This window comes from Papaver somniferum, chromosome 5, assembly GCF_003573695.1.
Source record: "Papaver somniferum cultivar HN1 chromosome 5, ASM357369v1, whole genome shotgun sequence".
Lineage (NCBI taxonomy): Eukaryota > Viridiplantae > Streptophyta > Magnoliopsida > Ranunculales > Papaveraceae > Papaver > Papaver somniferum.
In genome coordinates, this window is record NC_039362.1 from 60,326,302 (window position 1) to 60,344,708 (window position 18,407).

The window sequence follows — 18,407 nt, forward strand, 5'->3', positions numbered from 1 at the left end:
CTCCTTGAACATTCATCCACAGACAAGGAAATGCACGACTGGGGACTTCTTACCACATTCCACTCAGAGGAAATGAATTCAGAAGAATGTTGATTGATGCTGACACCTCCATCAACATCATTCCACTGAAAACCCTCAGAGCCGCAGGCATCACTCGATAAGAAGCTACTCGTGATCCCATCTGAATCAGAGACCTTGAAGGAACGCTCAGAAATACTTGTGGCTACATCACTCTCAAAGTGAACATAAGTTCAACTAGGATATAATCAGGAAGATCCATGATATTACATGTTCTTCAAACGAGCATGGATCCACGATGAAAATATGGCTACTGGCAAAGCGCCTTTGTTTGCAGATCTCTCCAACGAAGAAAGTTCTGATCCAGAAGATTTGGCGGACATCCCATCATTAGAGCACTTGGAGGAATTTCGAACTTTGACGAGGTTGAAGCAAGAACCTGCAAAACATGAATAGACATTCATCAAGAGGTTCCGCACTCAGGAAAGTCTCATTCCTTCCATGTATATGTCATTTATTTCCTCACATGATATCCTAGCATGGGTACTTCTGGTATCAACTGTGCAAGACGTTGTGAATAGTAGCTTCTCCGTATTAGTATTTTACTAAGTGGTTGAATCTGACACCTCTCCGAATCGAGCATCTCACTGAGACATTCATTACTGAAAGGATGTACGAAGTATGGAAAAGAACACTTTGGAAATTTCTCCATAGCCTTGCTAGAGTGTCCATGTGTGCCACAAAATCAGAAAGCTATGATATCTGCACAAGTGTTGAATCCCACTACCGCAACGAAAGGGATGCTGAATCAACAGAAGATACTCAGGGCCGAGACGATCAAACCTAAGACATTCGATGCTTAAGGATGTGACGCTTCAACGCTCAAGCATCTAAGAAGCCTTAAAATGTACTCCCAATCAAAGAGTACACCTTCGATAATGGAGCATCTTGCATCAGCACAAATATCTCGACGATGACACACTGATTCAACACCAACACGATTCCCTGATGAAACCACTTCACAGTAAAGTCATACTCATGAGAATTTGGGTTGAAATCCTAGTACACCTTCATATTAGGAATGCTCAACTTTACTAATTAGTTCGTGCATGTAAAGGCTCACTGGATGGAGGAGCAAAGACTATGTCGATAATCTATCCTTTTCAGTATCTGGAGCATCTCCAACCATAGTATCGACATCAACAAGGATATGTGGAGGAACTCCATTCATGGTCTCAGCATCAACAAGAATTTTTGGAGAAAGTTCAATTGTGATCTCAGCATCAATAACAGTCTCAGGCGCGACATCCGACTTCATCAACTATCCATTCTCTGAAGCGTTACTCGATGGATCGTACTTCTTCAAGCCCTAATTATTCATATAAAGATGTGTAAACATGATAACATGTTCACATAAAATTCTTACCAAAGCTTTCACAACTGGTGGGCACAAGCCAAAGTCTTTTACAAGATGATCTCATCACCTCTACAAATGAGATACAACACATTCCAGGCCATGGGTTTACAAAAACGTACCAATAGGTGGGGAATGGGATAATGCTTCCTCAACAAAATATGTTCTTCTATGTCTCTTCTACAACATACCAAAAGGGCACATCAATCGGACATACGAGCAAAAAGATATGCCTTCCACACTCATGTTTATGGAATCCGAAAATTTGCACGGGATTACAAGTTATGAATGTGCATGCGTCATTAACTTCCCTAGACATCTCCAAACTGAAGGATTCTTTTTGCATATGATTTTTCAGTCTCTTAGGTTCAAAAGTTGGGGTCAAGCACCGAATTATAACGTCGTATGAGGTCCCTGCAGCTTCCAGAGCATACAACATGCAAGCAGCAATTCTTAGATGGGATTCATAGCCTCCACAGTCGATCAGTGTCCACCAGGTCTTTCCACTAAGTCCTTCATCAAGGTACATCCAACTTCGACCACCTAGGTCTTTACATCAAATTTTCTACCTGGGTCCTCTGTCTAGGTCTTGACAGAAGAAGGGAAAACGAAAGGGGGAGATTTAACAAAATACTAGGGACTGGCGATTCACTGATCATCACGATCAGTTTCACAGTCCAAGACTCGTGACTGGCACCAAGCTCTCTTATGTTAATCCTTCATAAGAAAACGAATGCTACAACCGAGATATACAACCATGGTCATTACATCATCTCCTCTTGAGAGCAACCTCAGTTAGGGTCCCGCGACCAGGGTTTCAGAAGTGATGTTTCTACGACTGACAGAAATAAAAAATGGTACTGCAAGCACTATTCTCATGTATCAAGCAAGGTTTTCAGATTTCAAATTAATCAATGGAATTGAAATCCTTCATCAAGTGCTCGAGACACAAGCAAATGGTCTAAAGACACAACAGGGGCGTTTTACAACAAGCTCGTCTGAGACGATTTTACACTGTCATGCACAAAGAAGCAAGCTGGGAACAATTTGTGAATAAACTAAGGTTTAGTCATATGTCATTCTCTTCATATGGATGTCCTCTACAACATATCCAAAATTCACACCAATCGGATGAATGAGCAAAATGATGTGGCCAAAACCTTGGACTACATGACAGCTGAAAATTTTCTGAAAACCTCCTGGAAGTTTACTGTTTCGTCAATTTCGGCCCTTAAACGTGCTCAAAAGCCGAAATCTTCTTTACTAAAGCTTGGAAATTTTCTGAGGATGGAGAAACATGGGTAGATCATAAAAATCCGACATCGGACGAAGATTCTACAACAATTTCAATGAAGACCTAACTTCTGAATTTTCTGATGACGAATTATGATGAAATTCTTCATCCACATCTGAATCAGGAGCTACACCATCAACGCAAAGCCGAACTTCATCATCAGCCGATAGTCTCACTTGTTGAAGTCAGCGGTGCTTCTGCTGATGAGATATGAGCTTTTCATCTTCAGCTCTTTTCTTCTGTGATATTTCATCACGTCCTTGATTTCCCTCCGCATCTGCTAATACCAAGAAAGCATATATCTTAGCACGGACGACTCCCAGATGATTGAGAGACATACAATGTGTTAGCTTTCTAGCGTCTCTGAAAGGTTGATTAACCTCGGCATGAGCATCTGCAGAAGTCTTCATCTTTGACTTGATATTTTTGGAAGTGTTCCCCGGAAGAACCAGAAGAGTGGTTGTAACCAGAAGTCACCACTATCTTAGGCGAAAGACATGGAGTCATGGATATACCAATAACAAACGCGTAACAAAAATGGTAACAATCCAACTCTTACATATTTACTATTTCACTAGCTATAGTGATTATAACATCAGAGTTTCGAGAAATTTCTCGTTCCCTCAAACCTGCAAAGACGAGCAAAATTCATTACTCACAATCATGACTTGATTTTCATAAAACCGTGACAACCCACGTGAATTTTAACATCCACTGGTTTTTCAAAAATTGGACAGGCGTACATTCTACAATTGTGAAAACTCACATACAGACATTATTTCACCATGTATAATTGTCTACTTTCAACAGTTGTTCAAAATCGAAACATTGATTTTACAATAATAATAATATATATTTTAACGTGAAACTCACATAAATTTGAAAATATATATATATATATTTGCTCCCTCGCGCGAGCATCTGTCTTTGAAACGAGAGTATATTTTCGAAGATTTCTGAAAGATCGAAGATAAAAAAATTTCATGAAACCTCATAAACAAATTTTTTATTACTAACAGTCGCACGTCTATTCAAAAAAAAAAATTCCCTCGTACGAGCATCCACCTTTGAAACGAGAGTTTATTCCCTTTTGTGAAATCTCACACAATTAAAAAATAAAATTTTGGCTTCTGTGAAAGCGCATAGACAAAATTTTTATCATTAGAATCATGTCTATTTTGTTTGTTTCTTAAACTAATGAACGAACAAACGTCTGTTCCTAAAACAAGGATTTCTTTTTTGGGCTCGGGCCCGTAATGCTAAACCGACCAAAACCGGACCTCCAATCGCCCAAGTCAGCAGTGCTTCATCTCTTTGTGCTCCCGGGATGACACTCTATCATACTGTCAGGGTCCTTACCTGAGCATTTACTCGTACATGACACCATTAGAGCAAATCGAGGATTCTGAGAATACCTTTGTGCGACTGAGCTCAACATCTCGTCAATTGGAAAATCACCATCTAATGCTTACTGCGGAACGTGACCGTCCCTCACTAAGCATGGGACTTAATGTTGATGGTGGATTTTTGACAAATGTGAAAATCGTAAAATCATGATATTGCATGTTTCTGACCCGACTTCAGGAACGCATGTGACGATTCATGATTTACGATCCATGAACCGTTTCACGATCTCTGACTGAGTGAGCATTCCTCTCTAAGCCATGATGAACATGTTTCTCGAAAAGACTCCCTGGATGAGCGTTCGATGCTGCACATTTCATCATGCCTTCTATGTATAATTACATGATTGGGAGGTCTTCTGGACATAATTGTTTGTCAGAGGGCTCAACACCTTCAGGACGTCAACGATACACGTTGTTCTCTAGCTACATAGAGATATATCCCTCTACATAGAAGAATGATTGGGCGGTCCGCTGGACATAATTGTTTGTCGGAGGGATTAACGCCTTCTGGACGTCGATGATACTCGTTGTTCCCTGACTATGTAGAGAGACCGTGTATAGATTCAGGCGGCTCCCTGGACATAATTGTTTGCTGGAGGGCTAAACTCCTTCAGGACGTCGACGCTGCACGTTGTTCCCTAACTATGCACATTTCAGAACGAGTATGATGCTTCAACTATCTCATATATCGATTCTACAATAGATTAATTCTATCGTGACATTCATCCACTGAATTCCTAGAAAATAATCTATTTTATCTCATTACTCCGTTTCATGGCTGATCCCCGGCTGATTCCATGTATTAGTAATAGATAACCAATTTATATCATTACTTTGTTCCCTGAATTCCCCGACTGGATTTCATGGATCAATAATAGATGCACAATCCATAATTATTACTCTGGAATCATTATTCGCTGAATTTCATGAATTAGTAATAATTACACAACAACCGGGTGTCTGGACTATCACCGAGTAAGCCCCAATAAAATGGTGCAAGTGTACTCAACGATGATGCACGAACGAGCGTTCGAAAAAATGGACAAACGAGGAATCCTACACAAAATAGGAGAGAGAAAATAATAATAAAAAAAAAAATAAAAAAAGGCGCTTAGGGTCGGGCCCACCGTCCGGCCGGCCTCCCATGCCTTTTCCTTTATTTTTTTATTATTTTATTTTCATGATCTCATGAAGACTCCTTCATTCAAACAAATTTCCTTGTTTGAGCAAAACTCACGGTTTCTCCATATTTTCACGGTTTCATGAAAAATAATAAAAATAGGGAAAGGTGTCAGGGGACCGCCTACCTAGCCGGACGGCCATGCCCTAGCCGGTCCCACACCTTCCGATCCTTTATTTTTCATAATTATTATTTCCCTCATCTCATGAAACTCCTTCGTTTGAGCAAAAACCCTGGTTTTTCCATATTTTCTCAAATATTGCTCAAACCATGAAAACGCCAAAAAGTCAAATCGTCATATGACCGATTAGGCTATTCACGAAAAATATTAAAATACTATTATTTTAATATTCTCAAAATATTGATCAAACGAGCAAAGTTCTACTTGCTTATTCGAGCAAAATCGAGAATTTCAGTCAAAGATCAAACTCTTCTGAAAATCCAAGATATTGCTCAAACGCACACCAAAAAATACCAAAACTCTCAGGACTGAGACACGGACATTATGGTGACATGGGCATGCTTCCTTGACCGACCAAGGCCGGCCGTAGGGCTTGCAAGGAGCTGGCCCCACACATCTGTCATGAGCCTACCATACCCATGACTAGACTAAAGCCCATTGTTGCACCCAAGTTGTTAAGGGTACTTTGGGGTAACCTAGCTTATAGTTTATTTTGATTGTCTTTAGGGTTATTATTAATTTCCTAGAGTTCTATGTTCAAGGCTTGATGTCTTATTAGCCGTTAAGATTAGTTTTGAATTCAGGTGAACTATTAAAATCCAATCATTGTAATGGTTTTGATTATCAATGAAAAACTAGTTTCCTTTGGAAGTAAAACATGCTCTGATTTCAGAGAGAAGGTAACTTGCTACCAAAATTATCTTCATATTCTTGTATTGATCTTCTTAGATCAGTACAACATCTTTATGATTTTGACCTAATTTGCTCAATTGCTCATATTTGGTCCAAACTCTTTCCAACCGACTTGGAATTTGCTCAAACGACCATCAGCTGGTCCCAAGACCACAAGGTCCGGTTTCATGCCCTCTTGGTAGGTCCCTCACTTATCCATAATTAGGTTTTATCACCTAATGCTCAATTGAGCACTATTTCAATAAATGATTAAGCCTGCATATAATCATCATTCCACCAACCAGTCAACAAAGGAATTTGGTACGCGCTCATTCGAGCACTTGGGCACCACATGGTCGTCTATCATCCCATGTGGTCGGTCCCTCCTTCAGTGACCTATTTTCAGTAATTCATCAACTGACGAACAATTGATCAAAATTAGGGTTTCGAAAAATGCTCTGTAAATCACGATTTTGAGCAATTTCAAACACTAATAAATTTATGTTGACTCAGCAATCAACATGTGGATTAATATTTTATTGGGTCACGTTACCAATAATTCATCGAATTGAGCAATACTTGCTCAGTTGCTCGAATATTGATCATACTGTCAATATTCAGTATTTTGTCGAATTGGGTAATACTTGCTCAGTTGTTCGAATATTGATCCAACTATCAATACTCAATAATTTATCGAATTGAGTAATTGCTCGAATATTGATCTAACTATCAATGTTCCGCCGAATATTACTCAATATTCAGCAATTCGTGGAATTTACAATATTTGTCGAATTCAAGAACTATAACATGTTCAATCCATGAATCACTGAGCATTCTTCAATCGTGATCTATTCAACAAAACTTAGATTTACTGTCTAATCAAGTCAACGACTGACTAATCAAATACACGTTTGCTTTGTAGACCCCACGTTCGTGAGATATCAATCACGTCACATGGGGGATAACAATTAAGGTTTTGGTATGGCGATCTACATCACGTGTGTTCATCCACGGTGAGAAATGTGAGTAAGTCGTGCAAACGGTTGAGGGAGTTAGCGAAGTAGTGGGTGGAAGATCGACCAAGTCTCCACACGACATGGAACTGATTTTACCACGATCTCCCACTTTCCCACTCTTTCACTCATGAAACCGTCACACTTACTGGGATCAATGTATTCACTATTCTGACAATATAAATAAGATCTGAATCAATGACTAGAACATCATCTGTCTACAAAGAATTCTTTCGATTGAAATTTATTCACAGAACTCAACTCAGAAGTTCATCAATTTGCAGAAACCCACAACACATGCACAATCTTTGATCATCATTGATCCCACAATTCTCAGATTCCCTCATAAAGATCAACCTATCTCCCTCTTTGTGACCGAATTGACTCTGGAAAGGCCATTGACTTGGTTTAGTCCGGGGTCCTACAGATTGATCTCTCGAACTCAAAGCACTCCCGTGCAGTGCATCTGTGTGAGGTTAAGCAGTTTGCTCGGTTGAGGAGTCTCGTCCGAACCATCGTCTTTTCACTTTCTTAAAAAACTAGAAAATTGTTTTTCCCCATCTACAGATTAGCGAGCACAGTGGGAGACTAATCTCTCGGTTGCAATCTCAAGGTTTTACTAAATGGTTGATCTTAGGTCAGGTTCAGTTACAAATCCAAACCCAAACAATGCTAGAACTAGCAACAACGGTGGTACTCCAGAAACTACTCCTGCTTCCAACAATGGTGCTGGTGATACCACTCCTCCTCAAACCAACATCGGCAACCATCCTCTCTTCGTCCGTCTCCCGATGAAATCATAGAAAATCCACCTACCATAGCTGATCTTATGAAGGTGCAAGAGACTCTAGCCAAAAATCAGATTGACATGGCTGCAACACAGAAAGAGCTATGCAATTATCTCAACACTCTCACCGGCAAGATATCAGAGAAAACTCAAAAGAAAGGAAAAGCAAAAGAAACATCTTCGGTTGCTGATCCTGAAGTCACTCCTATCCATGTAGTAGACGATGATGAAGTCCACAAGGATGTAGATAACCCACCAACAAAGGAACCTGCAGGCTTCATCACTCGTGAGGACTTAGAACGCTTCATGGAGGATCTAGGAAAAGACAAAACACCATTTGTTCACCGTCATCAACCTCCATATCCTGCTACTACGCAAAGAATTCCTCTCCCAAAGGGCTACACCTCTCCAACGTTCACACTGTACTACGGAACGGGGAACGCTCGAGAACATGTATTTCGATTCCTATAAGCACTATACGAACATGAGCACAACCATGTCGTCCGTCTGAAGGAATTCTCGAAATCCCTGACAGGACGAGCATACACATGGTACAACAACATTGCACCCGGGAGCATCACCGGCCGGGGACAAATGGTTAATGCTTTTTATCGAAAATACTTCTTCATCTAAAAGCAGAGTACTCTCTCCGACTTAGGAAGAATGTCTCAGAAGAGCAATGAACATCCGAACGATTATGTGAAGAGGTTCACAGTCCAAGCTTTGGATTGTCATGACCCGAATGTCACTGAATAACAACTGGTAGACTTGTGCATCAACGGAATGATCCCAGTCTACAGAGCCTTACTGGAAAATCTCCGGTTCTAGACTTTCTCAGAGCTTTATGAGGAAGCCAAGCAATCAGAAACTACTGCTCCGGCCTTACTGGAAAGAACAAGATCTACAAAAGTCGAGGAACCGCGAGAAACTCGAGGGAGTGTCAGGCGCTTGATCAACAAGAAGTACGATCTCCAACCTTCAACAAACGTTGTTGCCGAAAGGAATGAAAGGAAAGCCGAGACACAGCATCAGAGCGCTTCTCCAACATCCCAGGCTTTTTGAAGGCGCAAAGAAATGATAACCACTCTTGAAATGCACAAACAAATGGGGAAATGATCGGACGGAATCAAACTTCCCTCTGCTCATTGAAGAATTGATCGAGTTACTGGAAGTCTGGATTCAAGATGGTGCAATCAAATTTCCATTCATAGGGGAGAGTCGACTGAAGAAGAACCCCAGGAACTGTCGCCTTCATAGATTCATCAATCATCCAACAAGTAACTGCAATATTTTGAAGTACATCTTCAAAGAGAAGGTTGATCTACAATAGCTTCAACTGAGGACTGAAGGAGTACACAAGAATCATCTCTCAATCATAACCTTTACACTCTCTGAACAACCAGTCAAAAAAGCAGTTCAATCGTTGATCGATCATGTGAAATTGCTCTATCTGTCTAAGAAACAAAGGAAAGACATGTTCGCAGAACCGAATTACATTGTTTTAGACGTCTGTCCATCCCAGAAATACTCCTTGAACCTTCATCCACAGACAAGGAGATACATGACTAGGGACTGCTTACCACAGTCCACTGAAAACCCTCAGAACCGCAGGCATCACTCGATAAGAAGCTACTCAAGATCCCATCTGAATTAGAGACCTTGAAGGAACGCTCGGAAATACTTATGGCTATATCACTCTCAAAGTGAACATAAGTTCAACCAGGACATAATCAGGAATATCCAGGATATGGCATGTTCTTCAGACGAGCGTGGATCCACCCTGAAAAGATGGCTACTGACAAAGCGCCTTTGTTTGCACATCTCTCCAACGAAGAATCTTCTGATCCAGAAGATTTGGCGGACATCCCATCATCAGAGCACATGGAGGAATTTCGAACTTTGACGAGGTTGAAGCAAGAACCTGCAAAACATGCATAGACATTCATCAAGAGGTTCCGCACTCAGGAAATTCTCATTCCTTCCATGTCTATGTCATTTATTTCCTCACATGATATCCTAGCATGAGGACTTTTTCTAGAAACTCTGCAAGACGTTATGAATGGTATCTTCACCGTATTAGTATTTTACTAAATGGTTGAATCTGACACCTCTCCGAATCGAGAATCTCACTGAGACATTCATTACTGAGAGGATGTACGAAGCATGGCAAAGAACACTTTGGGAATTTCTCCATAGCCTTGCAGGAGAGTCCATGTGTGCCACAAAATCAGAAAGCTCTGATGTCTGCACAAGAATTGAATCCCACTACCGCAACGAAAGGGATGATGAATCAACAAAAGATGCCCAGGGCCGAGACGATCAAAACTAAGACATTCGATGCTTAAGGATGTGACTCTTCAACGCTCAAGCATCTAATAAGCCTTCAAATTATACTCCTAATCAAAGAGTACACCTTCGATAATGGTGCATCTTGCATCAGCACAAATATCTCGACGATGACACACTTATTCAACACCAACACGATCAAAGCATAACTGAATTACAATCGTTAAGTCTTCACTATCTCCATGACCAGACTTCTGAAGCAGATGCAACATCCTTCTTCCATGGATGGCATAAACTCCTTCAACATATATGTTTTGCTGAATAGACTAACACCTCCGAGATGCACTTGAGGACTTGATCTTATTAGAAATATCAATTCAATATGTTTCAATAAATGTTATCCACATAAAAAGTCATTGCAACCTGATGTGATTCCATGAACGTCATCAACAGAACCTCTCTACATCACAAACCTTTCACGCCCAAGGAACTTTTTCTCCTCACATCCAGAATGGAGACTGTCGTTGTTATCTGCCACAACAACATCGATTCCCTGACGAAGCCACTTCACAGTAAAGTCATACTCAGGAGAATTAGGGTTGAAATCCTAGTACACCTTCATCTTATGAATGCTCAACTCACCAATTAGTTTGTGCATGTAAAGGCTTACTGGATGGAGGAGCAAAGATTATGTCGTTAATCTACCCTTTTCGGTCTCTGGAGTAACTCCAACCATAGTATCGGCATCAACAAGGATATGTGGAGAAACTCCATTCATAGTCTCAGCATCACCAAGAATTTCTAGAAAAATTTCAATTGTGATCTCAACATCAATAACAGTCTCAGGCACGACATCCAGCTTCATCAACTATCCATTATCTGAAGCGTTACTCGATGGATCATACTTCTTCATGCCCTAATGATTCATATCAAGATGTGTAGACATGATAATATGTTCACATAAAAGTCTTCCCAAAGCTTTCACGACTGGTGGGAACAAGCCAAAGTCTTTTACAAGATGATCTTAATTGCTCAATTGCTCGAATATTGATCCTACTGTCAATATTCAGTAATTTGTCGAATTGAGCAATACTTGCTCAGTTGTTCGAATATTGATTCAAATATCAATATTCAGTAATTTATCGAATTGATAAATTGCTCGAATATTAATCTAACTATAAATGTTCCGCCAAATATTACTCAATATTCAACAATTTGTCGAATTTACAATATTCGTCGAATTCAAGAACTATAACATGCTCAATCCATGAATGACTGAGTACTCGTCAATCATGCTCAATTCAACAAAACTTAGACTTACTGTCTAATCAAGTCAAAGACTGACTAATCAAATACACGTCTGCTTTGCAGACCCCACGTTCGTGAGATATCAATCACGTCACATGAGGAATAACAATTAGGGTTTTGGTCTGGAGGCCTACAGCACATGTCTTCATCCACGATGATAAATGTGAGTAAGTCTTGAAAATGGTTGAGGGAGTTAGCAAAGTAGTGGGTGGACGATCGACCAAGTCTCCACACGACATGAAACTGATTTTACCACGATCTCCCACTTTCCCACTCTTTCACTCAAGAAACTGTCGCACTTACTGGGACCAATGTGTTCACTATTCTGACAATATAAATAAGTTTTGAATCAATGACTAGAACAACATATGTCTGCACATAATTCTCTCGATCGTAACTTATTCACAGAACTCAACTCAACAGTTCATCAATTTGCAGAAACCCACAACACATCCACAATCCTTGATCATCATTGATCCCACAATTCTCAGTTTCCCTCATACAGAACAACCTATCTCCATCTTTGTGACCGAATTGACTCTGGAACGACCATTGACTTGGTTTAGGATGGGTTCCTACAAATTGATATCTTGAACTCTAAGCACTGTCGTGCAGTGCATCTTTGTGAGGATAAGCAGTTTGCTCGGTTGAGGAGTCTCGTCCGAACCGTCGTCTCTTCACTTTCCTAAAAAACCAGCAAATCGTTTTTCCCCATCTACAGTTATGTTCTAAAATCGGTTTGTTCATGAACTAATACATTTATATAATAAGGAATGCAATCTTTTGCAAACCGTTGTTATGATGTTCATGAATTGATTCGAGTGAATCAAAATCGATTTTGCTTCAACTATGTCTTGTATACTTCTATGAGAATATAAACAATTGAACAACTTTAGAACTAGTTTCATTTGAGTCATTTGAACTAGTTATGGTTAAGATGAATAAGGTTGATATGAAAGTGTTCATATGGCTAACTTCGGTTAACTATTGTTGAGCCAACAAAGGTGTACGCGTTTAGGTATGGTTACTCATATCTAAATGAAGTCATTTTTCATTTGTGTGTAACAAGCTAAGTTCGATCTAACGGTTGAAAGATATTAGCTTGAGTCTAATCAGGTTTTCATCTAACAGTAAATATTGAAAGCTTTGTTACGAAGGTAACATTGATTGCAAACCCTGATTTGAAGACTATATAAGGGAGAACTCTAACAACTGGGAAACCTAATCCCCACACCTCTTGTGTGATACTAGTTGCGACTAGAAACGATTCTCCTTTAACCTTAGGTTTTTCTAAAGCCCTGTAGGTTAACTACTTGAAGACTTCATTGGGATTGTGAAGCCAGACCCAACTATTTTCTCTGTAGTTGCATGTTCTGATCTTGATGTTTTCTATCGTGATTGAGTACTATCTTCTCTAAGTTTCTCGAGATTTAATCTCTGATAGGCAAGATAAAAAGTAATGACAAACATCTTCGTCTCATCATTTGTGATTCCACAATATCTTGTTTCGCTACCATACGATTAAGATTATTGTATAATTATGGTATATCAATTGATTCCTGTTCACCTTGATTTATCAAAAGACGGAACAAAACTCATAGGTATATCTATGGGAGACAGATTTATCTATTCAATAGACTTTTCTGTCTAAGACAGATTTATCTATTCAATAGACTTTTTTGTCTAAGACAGATTTATCTATTCAATAGACTTTTCTGTGTGAGACAGATTGGTTTATCAAGTCTTCGACTTTGGGTCGTATCAACTCTTAGTTTTGGGTGAGATCAACTAAGGGAATCAAGTGCGCAGAATCCGGCGTGGTTCTAGAGGCGTAAGGAACACGACTGTACCTTGATCAATGTGAGATTGGTTAGGGCTCAACTACATTCCAGTTCGAAGTTAACTTGGAGTAGGCTAGTGTCTGTAAAGGCTTAATACAATGTAGTGTTCAAATATGGACTAGGTCGCGGGGGTTTTCTGCATTTGCGGTTTCCTCGTTAACAAAATTTCTGGTGTTTGTGTTATTTGTTTTCCGCATTATATCTATATAATTGAAATATCACAGGTTGTGCGTAAGTTCAATCAATTGTGAATCCAACCTTTGGTTGTTGATTAAATTGATTGACACTTGGATATTGGTTTTTGATACCGTCCAAGTTATTTGTTATATTCAATCGGGCTCACAAATTCTTATTTGTTTGATTGCAGATTGAATTGAGAAATTGAGATATAACTCTTTGATATACTTTTCTTAATATTGAGTGTGACTGTCTACTTGATTCTCTTGAAAGTATATTAGAGTTAGTCCATATAGATTGCTAAGTGAAATATTGGGTGTGGTTGTTAGACTCCCGCTTTTTCAATTGGTATCAGAGCAAGCAAACATTAAGACCTTATAAGTCTGTGTTTGTGGCAATCTGATTTGTCTGGATAGTTGTGCATCTCAAACTCGCACGCTTATAAATGAGTTCTAAAAGTTTTAATTGTGCCAAATTTCTTGGGATTACCTCCAAGGATAACTCCTTTGCTGATTTTTCCGAATCCCGAGGTAGGAATTTTTTGCTATCAAATTCTGATAGCATTCCCTCTGATGATACTTTTAACTCCATGTCTAAAACTGAAATGGAACTCACCAGAAATAAAAAAATACAACTGAGGCTATTGTTTTTCAAGATTCTAAGATAAAATCTCTTGAAGAAAAACATGATCAGCTTATTGATGAATTTGAGAAGTCTCTTGGTCGAGAACGGGAACTCTATAGCATCATTGAGTCCTTCTCTAACAATATCGAAAAACTTATTCAATAAACTACTCTACAGCGTGAAAAGATTAGTACTCTTGAGGATATTGTTAAAGAAGATTCAATTAGAGAAAAACGTTTGATCGAGATTCATTCATCAAATGTGGACAGCCCTCGTGTTGAAAAAGAGAAATTGGTTGCTTCCCTTCTTCTAGCCCAAAAATAGTGCAAATCCTTGAAAGATGAAAACTATGTTTTAATGAGAAAATATTTTATGTCAATCACTAATTCTCAGACAGAACTACAGTATATGAAGAAAAGTTCTCCAAAGGAAGTTCCTGCTAAGAAGTGTTTACATAACTTGCAGCCTTCTAACAAGGATATGAATTTAAAACAGGCTTCGTCCAATGTTTCTTTTCCACGAACCTGTTCTTTCTGTGGGAAAACGAATCACTATGTTAAACATTGTTTTGATAGAAAGAAACAGATTTCTGATCTTCAAAACCTACTTTTTTTACAGTCGACAGAGTAAATTGTCTGACGACATCTACAATGGATTTCATTCCTGCAGAAATCCAGAACTCTCATAAAATGGACTTCAATTGTCACTCATCTCGAAATCTCTACAGGGATCGTGTTTTTCCTAAAATACACATTCCCGGTGTTTATGAAAACAAGTCTGGTAGATATAAGTCTGGAAGGTGGAGACCTGTCTCCTCTAATCCTCTAGAACCGAATTCTAGAGGTCCTAGACTTTATCCTTACAAAATTCCCTCTGATGGATTTTCAAAAAGGGCTATGTCGAATTCTTCTAGAATAAGAAATAGCCGAAGGGAGGTAAGAAATACTAGGTTCAAACTCTCAGTGGTATTCACAGCTCATCTCTCAATACTCATGGGGGATTATATCACACTTTGCTACCTAGTTCTAGGTAATTTCATCCTTGTATCTAACTTGAGAGTTGCAAGGATGATATTTGCGAGATGCTCAAGTCTACTGTTAGTTACCATTTGTCTTGTGTTTAGTTGTTTTTCCCTTATGTGAAGGTTGAGTCATTTCTTGACTCCTTGTAACTAATGTATATCTTCCATATGCTCTGATTAATTCTTTTAGATTTTGAGCCATGATGGTAAGAGATATTTGAAAAACAGGGAGTATTTCTTTTTGGATCTTCTCTGATCCATTGGTCTTCCACATCTAGTCCACGAACGTCCGTGTCTTTCTTGGGAGTTTTAGGGTTTCCATAAAAAGGTTGTCCTTCTCTTGTTACTAAACATATATTTTTTTTTTTCCTTCCCTAATAAAATAAAAATAAAAATGGAGAACTCCTCAAGACCTCAAGAAGTAGTGAATCTTGAGATGGAAGAAGACATTAAAGGATGCGATTCTGTTCAAGAACTTGTCTTGAAAAAGATGATTGAAAGGAAATAGTACAACTCCTTAATTGGAGAAACTGTCAAGGATTTAATTCTTTTTCAGAATGACTCTAGGGCCGAATTTGCAAATCTTCAATTGCAAATAAATCAGCTTATTGATGTCAGACCAAAATCCTCGATAATCAAAAGATCTTGATAAGGAATCAGAAGAAACTCATCATGGACTGTGTCAAAGCTAGGTATCTGCCCGCATTGTTGATCGAAAATTCAATGTTCTAACCCATGATCATGGAGTCTCTACGGTCAAAAGAATCAAGGATATCGGTGATACCTTTTATGATGGACCCTTTCAAAGGTATAATGTTATCAAAGAAACTTGATTTTTGTTTTTTGTAGGAAACTTCTTATGAGAATTTATTCTTGTGTTTTAAAAAGGATAACTAGGGTTTGGAATATCAATTATTGTGAGTACACATTGCTATTGCCAACGATTTTCATCTTGCAATGTTTTTAGATTTATTTATTTAACTTCTAAAGTTTATTTAGAAGATGATTTTGCAGTATTAATCTTTATGGTTTCATATATCGCAACTTGTTATGTGATATGTGTGTTTGCGTACGTGAACTATGATTGTCTCATATATGTCAAAAGTTAAGCCTATTATGTCATTATGCAAATATTGATGAAGATAGGATGAACTTTTGATTGCAAAGATTAAGCCTATTATATGTCTTTATGCAAATATTGATGAAAAATAGAATGAATCTTTGAATATTCCGCAGTATTGTCTTTCCCTGATCCACTTCTATGTGAAAGTACTGTGTGGCTCCATAAGTTCTCTTATGTTGAGCATTTCCGATTGAATTAATCATGGGTTCTCTTGTGGTTAATTTAATTGAGTATTTCAGATACAAATTCATGTTTCATGTGATTTGTTAATGTCCAAAGAAATCCTTCTTTTCTTGTGAAAGTAAGGTCGCTCTTGTTGTTCTTTCGGGAATGACATTTTATGGGGGAGAGTTCTTAATTGAACTTGTGCTTAATTGCCAAATCTTTATGGGGAGTGCGGCTGTGGAATATTGTAGGAGTTTTCTTGTATCTTTATAAACTCCTTGATGAATACACTAGTTTCGACTATGTGAAATCATCGAAACAAAGTTGATATGTTCTCTTTTAGTCATGAAGTATCTCTATGAGAATTTCATTATGATCCCACTAGTTTTCGTACCTTTGCCAATTTTTATTGACAAAAAAGGGGAGAATTAATGTGTAGTTCACACTATAAATACATATAGTTTACGGATCATTATGTAAGGGGGATTGGTTTTCATGTGAGATGAAGTATTGACTAAAGGGAGTGATACATATCACCATAGTATTGCTGTCAAAGTTGTGATACAATTGGACTTTGATGTTGCGTAATAATACTTTGACACTGTATAACAATGATTGAGAGCTATTGTTTTCTCATTCTTATAGCTACGGATCTTCAACAACTATGATACTGAGTTGAACACATTCAGAATCACTGGAGTACTTGGAAGTGACGAAGATTTCGAGTAATGAAGAACCAAGGAAATCAAGCATTTGGATTGAGAACTACAAAGTTTATTTATTTTATATTCCATATGTATTGATAGTTTTGTCACTAAAATTGACAAGGGGGGAGATTGTTAGAGCACTGCTTGGTCGAACTCGCAAGCGTTGCTATCTCAAGCTTTTTGTCAAGTTTAGTTTCCAAAACTATAAGTCTTGATTTCTAGTCTACTTATAGCTAAGTCTCGGATTATGATAGAAAGTGTAGTTGAGCATTAGACTTCACGACATTCATCAATCAAAGACGAAGAACTACTAAGGGGAGCTTGTGGAACTTCATTAACAAAAGGCATGTGGAGACTTGAACTCATCAATCACTCAAAAGTATATCTACTCTATCTCCTATTTGAGACAAAAGTCATATATCTATATAGACTTCAATTATACACATTTGATATTTCGAGCTGAGTTTAACTTGCTTACATATTTCTCGAAATATGTGTTAGTAAGCTTTCGCTTTAACCATGTTCATATTATATTCTTGAAAAAAGTCAAAAGATAATCATGTGAAAATCGCCTTGTAATATCTTACATGATTTGTGTGAGACAGTGATTTGATGTAGACTCGGAATGTTTCGTATTGTTCATTCGATCACTTGAAAATTGCTTCGAAGCTAATAGTTTGTGTGAGATAGCTATTTTCGTCTTCTAAGAATATTTTAATGATTGAAATGGGAGTTTATAACACTTATCCATAATTGTATTTAAGCACAGTATGCGTACTTGCATATGTGTTGGTCCAAGATCGGAATGTAGTATGCATACCCTTATGCGTACTGGAGAGGTCGGGTAAAGTCCGGGAGCTAGAGTATGCGTACCTGTACGCATACTGGCGAAATCAGTTAAAATCCGGGTACTATAGTATACGTACTTGTACGCGTACTGGATTCAACTGAAGTTTGGAAGTGTACGACAGTATGCGTACCCGTTTGCATACTGGCGAACACAGTCCAATTACGGCTACTTAGGTATGCGTACCCGTTTGCATACTTGAGTGGGTTATATTCTAAAATCGATTTTTTCATGAACTAATAAATTTATATAATAAGGAATGCAATCTTTTTCAAACCGTGGCTATGATGTTCATGAATTGATTCGAGTGAATCAAAATCGATTTTGCTTCAATTGTGTCTTG